The 18,699-nt window shown below is 36.6% G+C and overlaps 1 protein-coding gene across 2 annotated transcripts in view; it reads right to left on the bottom strand.

Annotated features, from left to right (window-relative positions):
• LOC132121523 (zinc finger protein 438-like) overlaps nucleotides 1–16,093 on the bottom strand; it is a 42,039-nt gene extending 25,946 nt beyond the window's left edge. Inside the window, exon 1 of one of the 2 annotated variants that reach the window (XM_059531016.1) lies at nucleotides 15,878–16,093. The gene's annotated coding sequence lies outside the window, so the exon portion shown is untranslated. The remainder of the gene's footprint in view (nucleotides 1–15,877) is intronic. The other variant, XM_059531015.1, reaches the window with a different exon arrangement.
• Between the last annotated feature and the right edge of the window lie 2,606 nt (nucleotides 16,094–18,699).

Here is an 18,699-nt window from a genome sequence, read left to right as displayed (position 1 = left end):
GCTCTCCCCACCCCTCCTCCCGCGACAGGAAATGAGCAATCATTTAGTAGTGACAGGTACACGATGAACCACGGCATCTCTCCCCTGAAACCCTGTGAATACCGCACCACAGCCGGCCAGCATTAGCCTACAGACCAACACACGTCAGTGTCTGCCTGAGTCAGATATGTGCGTTTACTTCTTCTGTTTAAAAGAGAAAGACTTGTTATAAATGCACAAGCTCAGTGGTTCCCAAACATTTAAACCCAAGTACAAGCTTCAGTCAGATCAGAACAAATACCAAGTACCATCCAGCCACTACAGTCAAACACAAGTTTGCACTTTTGGGCTAATCCTGGTAGTCGGGATTTGGAATGTCACACTGTACATTTATAAACCCTATATGTTAATGATATCATTTGCATATTTATGAGGTCAATAACATTGATTGGACAAACACAGCTTTTGTAGGACATCTGAACTGTTCTAAGGACCGCTTGTCCATGTCTGAAAACGTCACCACGTAGTAAAAAAAAAAAGTTGCTTCATTTGTTGTCAGTTTAAAACAGTATCACATTTCTATCAGATCTAGAAAATAAACAATGTGTGAATGTTTTTGTGACTGTACAAAAAAAAAAAAAGTATATTAATATTTACTGAGGTAGGCACTATTCAGTTTGTTACTAAACAATCTTGTGAAGATTTTACCATCTATGGTTTTACAATACACCACAGAACTGCAATTTGGTGTCAACACTATTTTTTTCTCAAAAGAATATACTGTTTAAGTCGTGGCCTAATGGTTAGAGTTTGACTCCTAAGCCTAAGGTTGTGGGTTCGAGTCTTGGGTCGGCAATACCACGTCTGAGGTGCTCTTGAGCAAGGCACTGAACTCCCAATTGCTCCCCGGGCGCAGCAGCATAAGTGGCTGCCCACTGCTCCTGGTGTGTGTTCAATGCTGTGTGTGTGTGCACTTTGGATGGGTAAAATGCAGAGCATAAAACGTCACTTAAGATATTTTTCAATGGTTTTGAAAGAAGTGTCTTATGCACACCAAGGCTGATGATCAAAACACAGTGTGAAATATTACTCCCGTTTTAAGTAACTTTTCTATTTTAATAGATTTTAAAATGTCATTTATTCCTGTGATGGGCAATATTGTCAGCAGCTATTTCTCCAGTCCAGTAGGGCTGTCAACGAATATTCTAAATTCGAATATGTATTCGAATAGTTTAAAAAAAATGAATTTCAAAGGTTAAAATTAATATTCGAATATAAAAAAAAATGTGGGAAAAACGCCTGCGGTAGTAGAGGCGTGGTTGTCTGCTTTGCGAGTGGGCGCACTAGCGCGCCTGAGGGTTCAGGGACAGGTCACAGGAGTCGCACTGTCTGGCACAGCATCACTGCTGAAAGTTGATGCGTCTTCATGGAAGATGCCAGCAAGTGCAGAGCCCAACTCGACCGCAGAAGAGAAAGTGAGGTAAAATTGTTGACCCGCGAGATAAAGTTGTATGCAAGCTATTTAAGATACAGTTAGCATACCATTCGACCACTAGCAACATGAGGTCACATCTCAAAAATGTGCACCCAAATGAGCATGGCATTATGTGCGGAACTCCAGCTAAACAGTCACGTCTTGACACTTAACGTTACTTTGCATCGCCCGCCGCAAGCACTTTGTTTGCAATATGACAAGAGGCCATAACGGATAAAATAATTTCGTTCATTTTAAGGACATGAGACCGATCAGTATCGCGGATGGGGCAGGCTTTGGGGGGGTTCTGTCAAGCAATGGATCCGAGGTTTGATTATTTATTGTTTCATGTCAAGGAAAAGTTCCATGTTTACCACAGCACAGCTCGCTCGGAGCGTTCAATGTCAGTTCTATATGCTGTAAAACTTCAGTTAATATTAATAATATTTGTTTCAATCACTGAATGAAGACAACAGTCGCGACCTTAAATTGCTTGCACAAAAATTTGTTTGTTCATTTAAACCATTATGTGCAGAGAACGTGAGGGTGAGAGAGCTTGAGGTCTGCAGTCTTGGCCATTAGTTGATTTCCTTGTTTTTGTGCAGGTAATACGTTGTCATATATGTTTAAACTTAAATAGACTATCTATACAAGTAGTTATGTCTCTTTGTATTATTTTGTCCTGTTATTGATGTAATGCGCGTCATTGACAACATGCGCAACCAGACGTTCGAATAGTTCGAATATTCGTGTATTTTTTAGAGGGAATATTCGAACGTCATTTTTGAGCAATTTTGACAGCATGATCCTTCAGAAATCATGCTAAATTGGTCCTCAAGAAACATTTCTTATTATTATCGTTTTTAAAAATATATGTGCTGCTTAATATTTTTGCAGAAACCATGATATATTACAGAAAGTTTTATTTGAAATTGAAATTCACTTGAAATAGAATTTACTGTCACTGTTGAACATTTTAATTCATCCTTGCTGAATAATAGTATTCATTTCTGACCGCCGAATATTCACTGCATGCGTTCCAAAATTTGATAATCACAACACAAGCTGAAAGATCGTTGTTCTGTGTTTTGAGGGCTGGCGACTAGGTCCGAGTCCCCAGTTGACTGTGCCAGGTCTGGAATGAAGGACTTCACACACACACAACTGGCAAGCAAGCTGAGCTTTACTGAAAACAGCTTAAAACTAAACAGCATTTCCAATAATAACGCACTGACATGAACAATCACTCCATGATTGTCACTTCCAGGTTAGCATCGAAAAATAGAACAGGCCTTGACAAAAAGTTAAATAAGACCCACACAAATGCATTTTAATAATGTAGCTGGCAGAGAGCATTCAGACAGAAAGGCAGCCTGCCGCTTATTCATGCATGCACCTGATGCGGAGTGACATAAATGTCCTCATTACAACAGCCATGCTGCCTCTAAACAGTCTGAAGTATGAACTTAAGAAATATGGAAAGATGTGTTCAGTGCTGGATTTTTTACATTCATTCATCCGAGTTTTGCACAGAATGCCTTTAGGTCTCATGGATGATCAATTTTAGATCCGTTCACATGCTGCCTAATTCAATTATAAACAAGATCTAGTTGTAGACAAGTCTGGTTTTAACTGCATTGCACCATTAGAAATAGAAATTATGACCAATAATTGGTTCACGCTATCACTACATCCACATAGAAGTGCTTTATCTATCTTAATTTAAATGCTCTTAGTATAACTTGAATAGTAAAATATTTCAAATATAAAGAAAAAGGCCAGAGTAAAAACTAAACGCAATTAAATAAGTGCTCTTAATCATTACTGAATGGGCTAATGTGCTAGACCACCAGCTTGGCAAATCACCCGATTACAAAGTAGTTCTAGTCAGCACTTCAGGTACCGCATACTGCAACAATTCCTCAGACATGCTGAATTCAGCATTGTAAACCACATTTAACTGGAGAGCAAGAGACAGGTCTATGTGCAAACAGAACAGAAATAAACAAAATCAGCTTCCATTTTGTTTGGTCTGTAACGGACTACTCCCTCAGGCTTGGAAACCTCATCTTAAGAGACAATTAGGCAGAGGTGGAAAGAGTACAAAAATATTCTACTCAAGTAAAAGTACCATTACATTAATGAAATTTTACTTAAGTACAAGTAAAAGTACCAGTCTAAAAATCAACTCAAGTAAAAGTAAAAAGTAGCTCATTTAAAATTTACTCAGAGTAAAAATTACTTAGTTACATTTTAACAGGGAGTCAAAAGTGGAGTGGGAGGGAGTCAAAAATGGGACAGGCCAAGGGTGTCAAACTCAGTTCCTGGAGGGCCACAGTCCTGCACAGTTTAGATATAACCCTAATTAAACACACCTGATCCAGCTAATCTAATCATTTAGGTTTATTTGAAAACTACATGATATGTGTGCTGGAGCAGGGTTAGAACTAAACTCTGCAGGGCTACGGCCCTCCAGGAACTGAGTTTGACACCCCTGGGATAGGTCTATTAGTCTCAAACTAGTTGATTTTAATTAAAGGAATCAGTTATTTAGAATAATAAAACATTTGGGCTGTTACCAGGCAAATCAGTATCAACAAACTCATCTTTTAATGCAGAGGAAATGCAGAAGATTCATTGGAAGTGGCATTTAGATGTATTACACTAGTGCAGGACAAGAATGCATTTAACCTGCAGTTACAAATGCATGAATAATGTTTTGATATACAAAACATAAAATGTTGAATACTCATTTGAAATTATAAGAAATTAATTATTTAAAAAAACCAAAAGATACTTTTAATGTGAAATTAAAATGGCCAGTATGTGTCAGCAAGTCACTGTTAATAAGTGAGTCATTGCGATTGAACCGAATCATTTAAACGGTTGATTCATTCAGGAACGAAACACTGTCACGTTGCTCAGAGACGCAAAACTGTGCTTTGGTGGCTGTGTTTGGAATTATTTTCTGTTTTAGAAATAGAGCTAAAAAAGGCAATATGGTGTCTAAAACGCAAGTCTCTTAATTAACTTGTTTACTGAACTGTTATATATATATATGTATGTATGTATATATTCATGATGATTTTTGGAGGAAAAGACGGCATTCTTTGTGTGATTTTGATTTAATGTATGAAATTATATAAATATGTGAATTTTCTGCCCCTATATCTTCAATTTTGTGATCATTCTAAACATAGGCGCCGATTTATGTTTTTCTCCGTGGGTGCTCAAGGGCGCAAGCCATTTAAAAAATAAAAAAATAGACTAGGCTATTAAAAAAATATTGCATTTCAGAACCTTAGGCTAATGGACAGCGGCCGATACAAACACACACAACAGCGTCACTTCTCAAAAATACAAACAGGATTGGAGATGAAAAGTTTAACTGACACGTAACCGCTAATGCGTTCAGCTTCTTGGGAAATTAATGTTTTGTAAATATTGATTAAAAGACTATTGCGAAAGGACAGCGTTTCCATTAACCGATTGTTGCGACTAAAATAATGAGTTTCTGGGAATGTCTACCTCATTTATGTTTCGAGGTTTCTTTTGATAGTGGCATGGCTTTTCTTTGAGGTTTCGAATCCATTATTCATATAGGCTAAAAAAATATTTTTTTTATTTTATGTATTTAACAAAGAACTTGTATTCTGTCCAAAAGTAGGCTACTTTTGTGTCCATTAGTTTTTCCTCTTTTAAACCGTATATAGGCCTATACTTGAGCAGAAAAATGTTCCCATTTAAACCCTGTTACGAACTTTAAGGAGTCTAGGGAATGTACCGTAACATTTACATATTAACGTACTGCTGGGTATGAAATGAGGTGGTTGAACATGACAGACAAAACTTTGAAAGAGAAAAAATACTGGACGTTTATTCACAAAAAGCCAAAGCCACTAGATCCAGTAAAATAATGTCGATATATCAATATTAATAGGTTTGGCTTTTTTTATAAAAAATCTGTCCATTTTAGTCTGATTAATGATTAGTGATTACGGAAAGCATTAAATGATTACATACTCGCACGGCACTGTATAGTGGGGGATGGGACGTTTTCAGAAACGCTGTGATTGGTGGATAGGATATGGAACATGCATGCGACTGGTTATGTCACTGTCACTGACAACAACATAACCAATCACAGTGTGGCAGACGCTTCATAGCGCCAACTGCAATGTTTAATTTTAAATAAATGTAGCCTACTGGCAGTCTGGCACTGGCACACGTGGGTGCTCATTTTCCGTGGGTGCTCGGTATTTTCCGTGGGTGCTCCACGGTATCGGCGCCTATGATTCTAAATGCATTTTAGGAGACTGAATCACACAGTGAAAGAACGCACTATAAGCGCGCACATCATTAAAACAAAAAATATGATATTATCGCAGATGATATATATAGCACACTCCTCACCACTGTCTTTTTGGCTAATTTGTGCAAAACCTCTTGCTAAAATGTCAAAGCTTCATTTTAACCACCAATGCAACGATGCAATTATTTAGCTTACCTCTACATTCTTGCGAAGGGTTGATGTCTTGTCGAGATTTTATAAGCTGCTAGTTTGGTCTTCCTAAGCAAGTACAGCTTACACTGCATAATAGAGCATACATATGGCCAGGGGTTCACTTCATTTCCTTCGAGTTCAACTTCAGAATATGACGGGGTTTCGTTTTCAGCGGTGTCTGCACCACTAACGCCTGTGTTTTGACCGTCTGCATCTTTCTTGTGATTTTAGCGCCAGTTTGCCCTCCTGCCCATTATTTACTGACGTAGTTTCCAGGGAGCGAATTTTTTTTTTTTTTTTTTTTTTTTACTCAGTAATTAATGTGTTTTAAAATGTAGCGACGTACAATACTTTAAACAAAATATACTTAAGTAAAAGTAAAATTACAGATTTAAAAAAATACTTTAAAAAGTATTAGTACACAAAAAAGCTACTCAATTACAGTAACGCGAGTAAATGTAATTCGTTACTTTCCACCTCTGCAATTAGGCCATCATCACCACAGTACAACTGCCTTGTTATTCTCCAGGAACAGTCACAACATAACCTTAGACCTAAATTATTATTTTGGTATGAAAGTCTCAAATTTTTAGGTCATTTAACACATTTTCTGAACCAATGGGACAGTTTTTTACTTCACCAATTATTTAAGTGCGTGAAGTTGCATGGGTTGGGTTGAGGAAAGTGTCTATAAAATATCAAGACAAATGGAAGGAAAAGGTTATGTCCTAAGAATTGTTGGATAGGGCTGATGATGAAATGATCCTAATTAATCGAGCAACTAAATAATCAAAAAATAAAATTACATAAATATAAATAGTTAAATGTAATTTAATTACAAATAAATTAAATAAATGAATATGTAAGCTAATAAGTTTATATAATATCATTTAAATAAATAAATAAACTTTACATTTTCCACTTATGTTGGGGTAAAATCTACAGAATTCTACTTAAAAATGTGTCAGACTAATATGATCTTTCTCTCTGAAATACATGCACACACATAACCCTACTGGGTTCTTCTGAGGCCATAACATGAGTTTATGTAATGATAAGCTTCATAAAAAAAAAAAAAAGGCACTACCTTGTTGCAACATACACCGTCCATCTTGTTGGCCAAAGCTAATATCTCCCCCTAGGGATGGGACGATAACCGGTTTTATTGATAACCGTGATAAAATGTGCTGAAGGTTAGTAATATCGTTTAAAAATGAATTATCATTAAAACCGTGTTTGATTATCGCGGTTTTAATAACTCACTATTAAATCATGTCCAGCCAGCAACAGTCTGACGCAAGCGCAGCGCACAATGTTTTTTTTGTTTTTTTTGTTTTTTTTCGAGAAGGAATGGCGAAAGTCAGTGACTTTTCTATGCTTCTACACTTTTCATTGTAAGGAAGGAAATGCCACAGAATTTAATCTTTCTTTAAATTAAGTGCATAGAGTTGCTTGTTTTATTAGTTGTTTGTTGATTATTAAATATAAAACTTGCTGAAATGTTTTCAGTGTGAGCATCAACTATTTTTGAACACTTTCATCTCGTTTCAACAAAACCCTGATAATATTGATAATCGTGATATTAAATTTTCATACCGTCCCATCCCTATCTCCCCCACAATGGTAACTCTCAATCAATTTAATGTGGAGAGGGTGGACCACGTGTTAAAGATCCGGCACTGGGGAGAAGGGCAACATTTCAATGACGCTACAAATCTTGTAGATGACTACAGAACGATGCACTGATAGGTGGCTGAAGTAAGAGATTTAAGAAATTTGAACGTTCACCCCAAAAGTATCTATAAGTCATGAATTACTTCAAAAGTAAGTGACATCATGATCTAGAGCTGAAACAACTAATCGATTTAATCGATTAAAATCGATTATTAAAATAGTTGTCAACTAATTTAGTCATCGATTCGTTGCTAAATAACTTATTTGCTGTAAGCGGCTCATTTCGGGCATATTTCAAATCTGCGGTGACCAAAGTGTGGCAGTAATGAGCCACCGGAGGTTTTACTCAGCCAGTACAGCAGGAGAAGTAGCGAATAGCCAATAGCTGGCCTCGTTTTATGTCACGTGCTTCCCGAACAGCGTCTCTGCAGCAGTCAGCGGGATGTGGGAGTACTTTACTTTGAGCCTTCAAAAAAGAAGAGTAACCTGTAAACTCTGCACTACTGAACTGTTTAAGGGGCAGTTCACATATCGCGACTTTTGCGCGCTCAAGTTCGTTTTCCAATTTCCAACACCGCACCGCATCGAATTTTGCTGAAATTTCCGCGTCTTCAAGGAGAGAGCACGTCATGGTTGCTTAGCAAAGGCAGACGCCTCAGTGGCGCTTCTGCCCGAGCGCTTTGGAAAGAAGGAGAAAGCTGCGCGCCTAGCGTTTTCCACGCGTTTTAAGACTTTCATTTGTGCAGTTTCTCCAGTACAATGTTGTTTGCAAATGTTTAGTTGTAAAAGCTGATAACATTGCTTTTTAACAGTTAACATTTAAAGCTTTACAAACATGTTCTGTGATCAGTTTGTCGTTTACCAGTTCATAATTTAGTCTTGCAGCTTAATTATGACTGAATGAGAGAGGTAAATGTTTAAAGATATTTAAAAATGCACTTTTTTTCTAAGTATTCACTGCTCTTTTTCACAAAGCAGGTTTTTTTGTGTGTCCAATTTTTTTTTTTCTGGACAACCTTCTGATGGATTTTACTTTAAATTGTGAGTTCCATTCAGGTTTCATGCCATTGGCACTTTATTCGAAGGATTGTTTACAATTTCACAGCATAAGCTATAAAGCTGTTTACTGTTCCCAGTAAATAATAAAATACAACGCACTGCAATCTTATTCTGTTTTATCCTTATTCTTTGTGAAAATATGTTCTGAAAGCTTCCTTAAGCTTTGTCCGGGATGTTAAACTACTTAAGGAGCTCTAAGGACTGCCATGGTGAAAACATTATTTGAAATCTCCTTGTGAAATTTGCTAGAGTATGGGTCAGTGTTCTGATTGCAGAAGAGTTCGACAAAAGATTACTAACACATAATAAAACAACTCCAGGTAAATTTTTGATGAGGATATGACAATGCAAAATGGTTAAAATCTCTTAAAAATCTATGGTGAATGATAAAGACCCTTTATTTATAATTTACTTGGGGAAATTTTTTTAAAAAACTAAAATATAAGTACATAAACCGATTAATCGTAAAAATAATCGGCAGATTAATCGATTATCAAAATAATCGTTAGTTGCAGCCCTATTATGATCATACCTTCTGAGAACTGTAGTTAAGAATTAAGAAGTTAATATGTAAAGAAAAATAATGGCAAGTTCAAGGCAAGAAACAAGACAACCATTCAGACTACATGCCACTTAAGGATCTTCAGGGAACCTTACAGACCATGCTATTCCTCTATTTTAAATCTCTTCAGATTCCATCCTCATAGACACAGGTTTCATAACCCCATGCCATGCGTGTATGAGTTTGTAGGTTTGTGGCAGTAACGATTTATGTGTGGTTTTGGATCAAGTCTTCTGAAATTAGGAAAGGATTGAGACAGTACTCACTCCACCACAAAACCACACTGGGAACAAGTGAGTCACACTACAGTCACCTCCTCAGGTGGACAAGGGGAAAGAATGGGTGAGATGGAGAGACGGGGACGGATGATGACTACAGAAGAAAAACATGTTGAATCGTACAAAAATGAGAAATGGGAGAAACAGAGAGTTGTTTGTGTCCAAGCAATAGCAGAGTGTTTGAAAAACAAGGACATGCCACATGAAATTAATTAGAGATTTAAATCATATAAAACAGATCCTGACACAGACAAAGAGCACAAGTGGGAACCATCATTATGGTGTTTCACTGTTTCCTTTCATTCACTTGAGGAACACTGAAAACACCTATAAACTAAACAGCACTTCCTATCTGGCATCCGTCAGGCCTGATTTTCACTGGAAGGAGGTCATAATGTTGTAACAATATTTTTATATAAAACAAATGGATGTGTCTTTTATTTAGCATTGGAGCAACACAGCCAATTTCCTATAAGAGTTGAGCAACAAGGATTCTCAAATGAGCCGTATAAAGACATTTTGACTTTTCCCCCAACACAGTTCTGGCTCACTACCTGCATGTTAAAGTACAATCATCTCTGGCAAACAACATTATTGTGCAAGATACTTACACACTATCTGGGAAGGTGGGCCCAGACGTGAGTAATCAACAAAAGGCATTGATTTATCTGATCAAGTTCCATATGCATTGATTTATCCGATCAAGTTCCATATGTATCCAATCATTCACTTTTGAAAGCGAGAGAGCGAAGGAGAGAAAGGCAGACATATGACTTGTGACTGACTGGAAAGTGCACTTTTGTGGAAATGCTGCTTACCATATGCAACGGTTTACAAGCAAAATGTTTATGAATGTGTATCTGTACATTATACCTGTACAATTTCTAGAAATGATGCAAAATAAAAAATGCACTTATTTTTGAAGGGGCACGAGTCAAAAACTCCCATTATAATCACTGAAGCTGTTTACATTGTGAAATGCATATCTTACTTACATCGTACGCACAACTGCACTTCGTTGTTTCTGATGAGAGAATTACTTTGCCAGAGAGCAGAATTCAGTCACTGAACAAATCTCCGGTGTTTCAGAGATGACTTATCTGAATGCCTCTGATTGGTCATTGCATTCATAAGCTCAACAGAATCATGTGTGATTGGTTATAAATTAATGTGGGTCTGAACCACGTTACATTACATTTGAGCACTACCATGAGTACTAGCACCAGATGTTTACTGCAGCAGTAGGTCATTAAAATGACAAGACACAAATCTCACTGTAATTTAGCCATTCACTTAAGTATTTGTTCCTTTGTGAATGTGTCATAATAACATCACAATGGCATTTGCCTGCCATGAATGCATTGCAAGATATGATTCAAAACATGCATTTTATCCTTGATGAGGGCAGCTATGAGAAATGCAATAGACTACATTATATAACATACAGTAGACTATATATGTCTGACCAGGAGTATGCAAATGAAAGTGAATTGGAAAGACGGTACCCCCACTGTGAAACATGGTTATGGCAGCATCATGCTGTGGAGATCTCTGCATCAGGACCCGGAGGGCCTCGTGAGGTGGATGGGTGAAATAAATGCAGCAAAACACAGGGAAATCCTGGAGAAAAACCTGACCCCGTCTGTAAAACACCTGTGACTTGGAAGAAGATTTGTTATCCAGCAAGACAATGACCCAAAGCATAAAACCAGTGCTACACAGGGACGGCTTAAAAACAATAATGTGAATATCCTGGAGTGGCCAATCAAAAGTCCAGATCTCAAGCCAACTGAGAATTTATGAGCGGTCTTGAATAAAAGCCTGTCCACTCATGATCGCCATGCAAACAGACAAATCCAGAATAGTTTTACAAAGAAGAATTGGGGGAAAACTTATAATGGCCAGATGTGCAAACAGATAGAAATGTGCAGAATAACACAAGGCTGGTGTTCATGCAGACTTAGGTGCACGCCAAACAAACTGAATTCATTAGTACACTGACAACAAAATAATTTCTTTAAAGTTTCCTACATGGTGCTCTGAGATGCAATACAGCAGCAAATGAAACATTCACCAGTCCATTACCACAACCACTCTGCCCTCAGTCCAATGCCACCACATACATAATTCACACTTTTATGCACTTTGCTTGTACAAGGTGTTGGATTTTTTTTTTTTTTTTAATACTAAGGTGAGTTTCTGCTGCACAGACATTCCAGTGAAAGAAGCAGTTTTGTTGCTCCTGCGTAGGAAATGTACTCTCTGGCCATGATTAGGTGCTTCTCTTTACTGATGATAAGGATGATGATAATGCTGATTATGATGATGACAAAGAAAAACTATTCAATGTAAATGAGCCACTAGTTTGAGTAAGTATGGACACGATTGATTTGAAATACTGTGAATGCTTTCTGAAGGAAAAAATACAACAATGATGTGAAGTTATAAATATGTAAATGTCTTAAGACTCTTTTGGACCAAAGAACAAATCCAGACAGCGGCACTAAATTCCAAACAGCATAAACCATGTCTTCACAGTTGTAAAAGTGCTTAATTTAGCCAAAAAATAAATTTCTGTTATTATTAATTACTCATCCTCATGTTGTCTCAAACCTGTATGCCCTTGTGTTGTGGAAATTGTGAAAAAAGTAAAAGAGGAATCAAATGAATCATAAATTTGTTCAATTGTTCGCTCCAAAAGCTTTGTTCTTAGAGAAACATTCAAAAGTTTGGTTTTTTTTTAAAAAGAAGTTTCTTACACTCATCAAGGCTTCATTTAGTTTATAAAAAATACAGTAAATTTGTGAATTTTTATTACAATTTTAAATAACTGTTTGCTATTTTACTGCCACATGATCCTTCATAAATCAATCTAATATGCTGATGTGGTGCTTAAGAAACAATTCTTACCATCAATGTTAAAATCAGTGCTTCTTAAAATGTTTGTGGAAACCATAATACATTTTTTGGGGATTTGATGAACAGAAAGTTAAAATACAATGTACTTTAAATCTTTTGTAATAATAATGTACAAGTATTTGCCATTTTGGATCAATTGAATGTGTCCTTGCAAAAAGTATTTATTTCTTGCTGTAATAAAAGTTACTTTTCTGAAAAGCATTAAAATCTTTCAGTGTACATGTGCTTAGAACTTTCCATTAGCCATCTATGCATAAAGGTAGTAAACTGAGTGTATTTAGCTAGTTCAGGTGTAGAAAAACAGGTCAGATTTGTCTCTAAAACTACAACAACAACAACAAAAAAACCTGTATTGTGGGGGAATATTTGAATGCACTCCATAGCTTGTAAAATAAACAGGAAACTATGAGGTTTCACCACACATGGTCTCTTTGAATTCTGAGTATATCAGATCATGGTGGAAATTCTGAATCATGTGATCGTAGCAAACCTGGTGCCCTTGAACAAAGACATGAATTACTCATAAAATGTGCACGGCTCCATGCTCACATGTTTACTTTGGCCACACGTCGCACCTTGCCGTGAAGCTCTGCGCTGCTAACAAAGAAATTTGTTCTGCATCTGCTCAGAACAATCCCAGTAATTACAGCGCAGATTCCTCCACAGTTTTGATCCCTAATTGTGGAAAGCCTTATTTCTGACCACACACACATCTTGCTCGAGCACTGTGCAAATAGGTGATCGTTCACCTGTGAGCAATCACTACAAAGTCACCGACCAAGCAGTTGAAGGAGAGTTTAAGATGCCTATCTTTTTCTGGTTAGGTATGTGTGTATGGGATAAATGTTGCATGTGTGTGTCCATGCAGTGATGTTGACATGATTCTGATTGTCCGGAAATGTTAAATAAGCATCTCTGCTATGAAAAGGGTCTCCCCTCCCTCTCACCACATGTGAAACCACACAACGTCATGACAACTGCCAAAATAAACCTCAGCATCCTCCAAGAGGAGAGTGCATGTGTGTGCTTCCCTGCCATGCAACACGTCTGTGCTGCGGTGTTTTTAATAACGTTTTGCAAGATCCCTGAAAGAATGTGCTCCGTGACACCACAGAAATGAATTTCAACTGCCAACAGCTACACCATAACCATCAGAAGATTCTCAGCGATCCCCTACATTTCTCTCAAGAAGTTTTCAATTTAAAGTCAAATATTTTGATGAGGAAAAAATGTTACTTGAGCAGAAAAAGGTTTTTCTAAACTTCTGTTAACCCTTTTCTAAATTTTTGAAAGGTCCATTATTTTCCAGTAGCATATTGTGCCATTTTATGAAACATTTCTGGTCAGATCTTTAACTCTGTAGCTATTACTCAAAAGCTCTAAAAGGAATAGTTTAACCAAAAATCTAACTATTGTCCAAATCTTTATGACTTTCAATCGTGGAACACCATAAAAGTAGTCCATACAACGAAAACACCTTCTTAAGCCATACAGTAACTTTTTGTGAGGAACAGAATAAAATTCAAATGCATTATCTGTCTTTCAAAAACATGCCTTTACTTTCTTTAAAGGACTGTAATAAAAAATTCATCCTTTGTAACATTTAAATCTTAATATTCATGTCTCTACTGTATAACTTAGTACATATAAACAGATAAACCTCCAAAACAACACACATCAATTGTTTTACACTCATGTAAGGTTAGCTTTAAGCTAAGCAACAGAATCATCACTTGAAAATGCTAGCTTATATAAACCTGGCTTCCAGTCTGATTTCCCAAATCTTTCCAGTCTGACAGAACCTTACTGTAAAGCCTTTACTAGTTCAGTCCATCTGAAGTGCCAATTCTCATCCAAAAACTGCTACAAGGTATGTTCATGCGTTTATGAATTTAACAAATAACTTGAGACAATTTTCCTGACACTGCTTCTCATTCAGAAAACCTTGCCATTATAAATAATATGATGTTCCAAAGTAATACCTGGGGCAAATTTCCAATCTAATGTCCAGAATGATTTGTAGCTCAATATTATTTTAACATTTGGAATCCAACAAGGTTTATTTGCTAGTTTGAAATGTCATTGGTCATGCACGCATACGTAATCAAAACAATCAAAGATTGGTAAATTTATTTATGATAGTTCAACTTTGATTTGTTCTGTTTCTCACTGTATGTGGAAGCAGAAGATATTTCAGCAACACTATTAGTAGGCTGCAATGGCACTGCATATCATAAGTCTAAGTGTGAGTTGTGTTTCAGCTCTTAACCTATTTTTAACATGTGTAACATGCTAAACTTAATGGAAAATACTTTGAAATTTTTTTTTAAATCCTATATTTAACAGCCTTTTGAGATACAGGCTTAGATGATGCACAAACAGTACATGACAACACAAACATAACGCACTGGAGCAAAAAAGGCATCTGTCTGGGTCAATGCATGTATAATACAGTGACAGAGACAAACTGATAGCTAGACACATATGAACAATATTACATTATGATAAAGGAAGTTTTCCTAAGTCTATCAATGCATTAGGTAAGTAATATACACACCCAAAGCAAATATGATGACCTTCTACCTTCTAAACTATGCAAAAGGTGGGTGTAACGCATACAAACAATCAAAATACCAAGCAGTGAGTTACGTCATCACACAAATATTACCATTATTCTTCCACAAGCAAATTTATATATAAGAAAATAAGCTATTGTATCTTACATTTCCCAATCCTTACTATTACTTCTCCTCTCATTCCATGCCACTGTTATTAAGGTGCTCAAGGGGGGAATGTTAATATAACATTACCAGTAAATGTCAACACTAAAAGCACCTGTTGACAGCCATGAATGTGAATCTGAAATATCGTCTCAGAAATTGACATTCGCTGAAATTTAAGTCCCACGTACACACTTAAAACAAAGGTAACGTTAGTAGAAAAAAGTTTCACCACTTTATGTCATGATAACTAATAATGAAAACATCTCGCAGTGCAGTTTAGGAGATCAACAATGTCTCTGCAATCACAAGTTATACACATACACATAATTTATGCATGGATGTATCGGAGCTTTTACTATTCTGTTAATACAATATGTGACTTTTTTAAACCGCTACTGCATGAGAACTGTTTACGGTGCAGAGAGATATGCATCCCCTAATTGCGAATATGAACTTTGCAATGGTTTTTAACAACGTGTCGTTGCAGTTTCTGTGCTAAAGCTATGTTTTTATGTAGTATGATGCTCAAGGTTGATGTATTGCTGTTTTATGTGCATAAACACATCTTTGAAGGCCCTGGTCTGTATCGCTCTGGTATTCCTATTGGCTGAAAATAAAGTCGTAGCACGACTGCACGGTGAGCCCATTGGATTCCTCTTTTCTGCACGAAAAGAAAAGGAAATAACGGAACATCTTGTGCCTCACCTTCCAGAAATGTCCTCCGGCTCGATCAGAGGACTCTTGGTTAATTTGGAGCATGCGCCACATTAATTAGGTGAGTAGATCGACACATCTTCATAACTGTTTCTGCACAGCCATTTTTGGGCGAGACTTCAAATCCCAAACGGTGGATGTTACAAAGTGAAAGTGTGCCATATTTGAGAGAAACGCAAAACAGTGCACCATAAATTATACATTTTAATACAAACCCATATGCTTTTTGTTATAAAGCGTAATGTTTAATCAAAGCTCTCTCGATATTTGCTCATAATAAAATAACAAAGTTCCACATCCACCCCTTTTAAGAAAATGGTACGGCTCAGGCAACACTGGGTTACTTCTGAGAATGCAGCCAATCAGAGACGATTAAAATGTCAGTCTCAAATCAGAGTACCGCCTACTTTATGACGATCGCTTTTTTTTTAAATTCAGATTCAAGGAGCTGCGGGAAATCTGATGCAGACGACGTAGTCAGTTGAACAGAGATTATGCTGTAATCTTCTTCATGCACGTAAATGGGCATTATTCCCATCAGTGCAATAAGACTAGCGTTTAGGATTTAGCCTACATGTTTAATTGTAACTAAACTAGAAATAAGATGAGGTTGGATCTGCCGAGAGAGTAGAAGTGAAAGTAGCTATGCATGGACAAGTAAATAATCTCAGTCTCACTCATCAGCTCTCACTCTGGTGTGTGGTAAACTTTCAGTTTGTTCTGTGTATATAGACACTGCACTGTATAGGTAAAGTGACATGTCACTAAAAAAATGAAAATTATTTTGCCCTACTTATTGTGACATACAATATTGCTTGGCAGTGTCCAAGTTTCATTTAGATTTTAAATTTGTTTAATGATTATGTTTACTATTTTTATTTTACTTTTATTGTTTTTGTATTTTTTAGCATTTAAAATTTGTATTATAACAATTTGATTGAAAATATGTTAAACTGCTAAAGTAACATGAATTAAGAATTTCTTAGTATTAGATTAATCTTCCTTTTGCTTTAAAAACTAGCTCCACTCAAAAAAAGTTTACATGGTTTCTTTATTCTAAAATCTTAAAGCTAAATAAATCCAGATTTTGAATTACATTTTAAATTCAGTTTCCAATGTGCTGATAAACTCAGAATATGTTCAGAATATTTTGGTTTATCTTATCAAAAATTATACTTATTTATTTGGGCAGTGCAAGGGTAGAAAGGAAGCATTAGGATAGGTGAAAGGGGAACAGGGTTTGGGAAACACCTTCAGTTGGAGACTCAAACTTGGGTTGCCCCAAAGCACTGCTAAATATCAAAGCACGTCTCACAAATCTATCTGACTCAGGGTGAAAAATAAACACTTATGTGCATTAGATTAAGACAAGAAAATAAATTACTAATTGGAAATTTAGACTCCAAAGAAACTGTAAAAAGTAGAATTTCATTTGTCAAGAACCATTTTTAATCTAGACAACTGTATTGATATAGGAGTGACTCACAGTCACAGCCTTTTCCCTTTTCAAATGCAGTAGGTTTTGCAAAAAAACATTCAGAAAAAGGCCTCTCTCCAGCATCTTTAAATAAGTGTTAACCCAGTGTTTTTATTGTGTGCCTTCATATGTCTAGCAAACAGACACATACAATTTACATCAGCAATAGGAAATTCTGCCATGTGCATTTTGAGGTGACTAAACTTCATATAACCTTGATGTACTTCAACCTTAATGTAATTTCAGCAGTTACCTTCATCGTTTTTAATGTCAGTGCGGGAGAATCTGAGTTCCATAGTTCAAGGCTGGATTATAAACAGAGAGAATCAATGACACTCTTTCTGTTGTAAACAATGAAATGGACTAACCCACCCTTATTTACTCGGTCTCCTTTTCAAGATATTTATCAAATAGCAAAAAGAAGCACTTGTCCATTCAAGCTGAATTGCATCGAGATGGCAATAACTTGTGTTTACAAAAAGAAAACGCATTAGTAAGAAGTCTAATAAAAAGAAAAGGTTCTCTTAAGTTCGTTTTTTAGCTTCTCCTTCTTTCCCTCCTCTTTCACTTGTCTCAGGCATATATGTAATGGTTTATGGATGTCTCTTCTGTAACAGGAGCCATTTGAATGTTTTTGTCTGTGAAATCTGTCATGGTCAATAGAGAAAAGGTGAGTCAGTGAATTGTTCCACTGGGACCTGCAAGTGCGATGACCTGGCTGTTCATCAGCCATCTAGCATAAAACCGAAAGCTTACGGGATTCTCTTTCACTCAGGTTGATTTCAAGGAAACTTGCGTTTTGGCTTCTTCTGAAAAACTCTAAATGCCACATTGAAAGTGCTGGTGGAGAGCTTCCTCAAATAGTTATTTTTTTAGCCTCCAACTTTGCCCTCTGCCATAGCAGAAGTACACCTGACGACACTTTTCAGTTATGTATCATCAGCCAGGGTTTTTTCTTTTTCGGTTATGTCTGTTGACGTTTCTCCTTAACACCCACAGAGGTGACACTAGAGGTCCATGACATGGGCTACTCCAATGCATGTAGTGAAAAAAAGTAGTGAGTGTCTTTTTATTTATTTGGCATGCTTTCCCTTCGTTTCTTTTGTTTCTGTACACATTGTAAGTTATTATGAGTTGAAAGGCTGAATCTGTAGCTAGTTGCAGCTTTCATGACTGCTAGACCCATATGTCTTGCTATTTTTGAGCGCAAATGCAAGGTATTGCTCGAACTGCTGTAAAAATATTTTTCTCAGAAGACTTTTTATCTGTAATCACACCTGTTATCGTAATACGTAGCCCATGTACCCTGTTTACCAAACAAAATACATGAAGAATA

Source organism: Carassius carassius, chromosome 39 (genome assembly GCF_963082965.1).
Source record: "Carassius carassius chromosome 39, fCarCar2.1, whole genome shotgun sequence".
In the NCBI taxonomy this organism is placed as follows: domain Eukaryota; kingdom Metazoa; phylum Chordata; class Actinopteri; order Cypriniformes; family Cyprinidae; genus Carassius; species Carassius carassius.
This window is presented reverse-complemented; position numbering and strand designations above follow the sequence as displayed.